The sequence below is a fragment of the Humulus lupulus genome, chromosome 1 (genome assembly GCF_963169125.1).
Source record: "Humulus lupulus chromosome 1, drHumLupu1.1, whole genome shotgun sequence".
In the NCBI taxonomy this organism is placed as follows: Eukaryota; Viridiplantae; Streptophyta; class Magnoliopsida; order Rosales; family Cannabaceae; genus Humulus; species Humulus lupulus.
Window position 1 is genome coordinate 106,316,292 of NC_084793.1, and position 3,285 is coordinate 106,319,576.

General features: G+C 37.7%; 1 long non-coding RNA gene across 1 annotated transcript; it reads left to right on the forward strand.

Annotated features, from left to right (window-relative positions):
* Positions 1-449: 449 nt before the first annotated feature.
* LOC133815616 (uncharacterized) lies at positions 450-2,641 on the forward strand. Its single transcript, XR_009884829.1, has 3 exons — positions 450-1,276; positions 1,885-1,921; positions 2,378-2,641. It is a non-coding gene; the product is annotated as an uncharacterized LOC133815616 (long non-coding RNA).
* Positions 2,642-3,285: the final 644 nt, after the last annotated feature.

Sequence of the window (3,285 nt, forward strand, 5' to 3'; positions counted from 1 at the left end):
GTCGGGGGACGAATGTCCCATATTGAGTACGATAAGAGGAGGGGCACTCCCTTTGTATAGAGGATTACTGCGGCTGAAACCCCCAGTAAGTTCAAGATGCCAACATTGCCAAACTTTGACAGGTATAGAGACCCAGTATCTCACGTTAATAAGTGTGAATGCTAAAAATCTGGTACTTGTAAGAGACCCAAAACAAGTGCCAAAAGCCCCTCACGTGCCACCAAGGACCCGCGCGCACTGACCGCGCAACGCCCCTGCTCTGCACGCGCGCACCGCGCGTCGCCACCAGGATCTGCGTGCGCTGGCCGTACGACACTACCTGATCCGTGCGCAGGGTGACCTCGTGTAACTCCCATTTCTTTCTACAAATACATTACAACAATTATGAAAAATAAGAGAAGATATTTTTTTATTCATACTTTTGAGTGCATTACAATGCTAACCGAATGTTAGAGCTATTAAGTAAAGTGGAAGAATAACTAATGAATATGCAACTATAACATTCATGGGCATTTCATTAGTATAATACCCATAGAATGATGCTAAATACAAGCAAACAATCACTAAAGTTATGAAAAATAAAGAGAAATTCATGTTTTGATGATGAATTTTATCTAGAAGGTTAAGAGATGAAGAAGTTGTGCAAATAAATGGTTGAAGGAACAAGTATTTATAGGACAAAAACTAGCCGTTTATGACCGTTGGTGAATAGTGATCATGACCGTTGGGGGTATAGTTGTTTTCTATTATGGGATTTTAACAATTCTAAGTTGTTGTAGTAACCAACAGGTGGGAATAATTAATTTATGGGTGTTAGAGAAACATTTTCAGAAAAGTTTATGAGTCAAAAATGTTAAACTAAGTAATATAAGAAGATTGGGAAATTTTCTTTTTTTTTACTATTCACCGGGTACTATTCATAGTGGGTCCCACAGTGGGGTCCGCAAGGGTCCCACAGCGGGGTCCACCCCATGGGTCCCACATGTTGATGCAGTAGTGATATAGTGATGACTTAAGCAAATTACTATGCTTGATATTTTGAATATTTTATTATTTTACTATGCTTGATATTTTTAATATTTTATTATTTTACTATGCAGCATAGTAACCCAATGTTTTCCTATAAATAGAGCCTTTCAGAATTCATTTTGAATTACGAAAAATCTTTCTTTCTCTCACTCTGCCTAAAATCTTCTTAACACTCTTTTAAAGTTTTAAATCTCTAAAATCTAGGCGAAGTTCTGTTTGTAACGCTAGCCTACGAAGACCTTTTTGGGTAAGCTCCTTCCCGAGCCTTTCAGTTCAGTTATTTAACTATTTTTATATATAGATTATTTTATCATGCCGTTATAATGCCAAAATTTATATATAGATTATGCTACTATATTTAAAAATTTATATATAGATTAATTTACTATGTCGTTATAATGTCAAAATTTATATATAGATTATTTTATCCTGCCATTATAATGCTGAAATTTATATATAGATTATTTTACTATGCCGTTATAATACCAAAATTTATATATAGATTTCTTTACCATGTCGTCATATTTTACAATGCTAAAATTGAAATATGAACTATTTTTTTTATGTATCCTCATAATACTAAACTTATATAGGCTATGGTCATACTTTGGACTATTATTATGGACTTTTATAACCTTATTCCCTATTATTATGAACAAGTATTATGACCTGGACTTTTTCGTATGACCATGACCACGACTTTTAGACCAAGACCTTGCCATGGACAAATATAGTATGACCATACGCCTGGACATAAAATAAGCAATAAAATAGGAAAAATGGGATAATAACAATTATAAGCTAACATTTCATAATGTAGATTTTATGTAAGTTAATAGTTTGTGTTTTTATCAGGAAGCTAACAATTTCGGTTGTTTTATCAAGACGCAAGGTAAGTAGAATCCTCATCTACAATACAAGTATTTTATGTGTCTTATGTGCATTTATATGCTTTATATGTTAATCTGTCATATTTTTCTTATGCATAAGTTATTTTCAAGAGTGTTATATTATGCATAAGCACGCTTAATGTTCACAGACAAGTTATTGAAAACGTTAAAGTAGAGGTGCTGCTTGGGAGACCTAAGTCCCAAAAATGTAAGGAGGGAGATGTACGTCCCTATATGATGAATGTTTATGCGGGAAATTCCCTATTATCATGTTTATGTTCAGGTGGGAATGTGATTCCCTATGTAATGCCGGCAGCAGCATCCTCTAGGGCCCAAAAGAAAGGAAAGTGAAAGAAAGAAAGAGAATACATAGCATGTTGCACGTTTATTTTAATGCATATGAGGTAGTTATTCTGCTTACTGAGCCTTAGCTCATCAGTTAATGTTTTGTATTGTAGGTAAGAGGCCCCAAATATAAATCGTTGATGAGTATACGTGGAGCCAACATGACTGTACATATGGGGCTGACCTGAAGGGAGTGGAGTTCTGCTATGCTATTTTATAAATAAACAAGAAACTTGGTTTTATTATATTTCATTAAAAGTATTTTGTGAACTTTATCATTTACTTAAAGCTTTAAAAGTATTTCATGAACTTTGTAATTTACATAAAGCTTTTCAATTTATCAGTTGGATACATTTTCATTTCTACGTTAAGGTGTAGTAACGTCACGAAAATGATTTATAAAAGTATTAAGATTTGTATGTAAGATAAAAATTTTATTTATTTGTGAGTATTGTGTGGTTTGAGGTTATAAACATTATTTATGTATTGTTTAATAAAGTTTTTGTAAATTCAGAATTTCAGTATTGTCGTATTTAGGTTAAAATTTGTTTTTACACTATACATGTATGTTAAGAAAGGAGGTCGTTACACCTCGCCCTCAAGGGCCACACCCAAGTAACATGCAAGCATAGGGTGGCCTCGCCCAAGGACTAAACACGCCCAGTGGCCTCACCCCAAAGGGCCTGGCCTCTCCCTGAAGGGCCTCGCCCCAAAGGGCCTCACCCAAGGACTAAGCACGCCCAGTGGCCTCACCCCAAAGGGCCTCGTCCCAAGGGCCACGCGTGCCTAGTGGCCTCGCCCCGAAGGGCCTCGACCCAAGGGCCACGTGTGCCTAGTGGCCTCGCCCCGAAGGGCCTCACCCAAGGACTAAGCACGCCCAGTGGCCTCACCCCAAAGGGCCTCGTCCCAAGGGCCACGTGTGCCTAGTGGCCTCGCCCCAAAGGGCCTCGTCCCAAGGGCCACGCGTGCCCAGTGGCCTCGCCCAAGGACTAAGCACGCCCAGTGGCCTCACCCTAAAGGG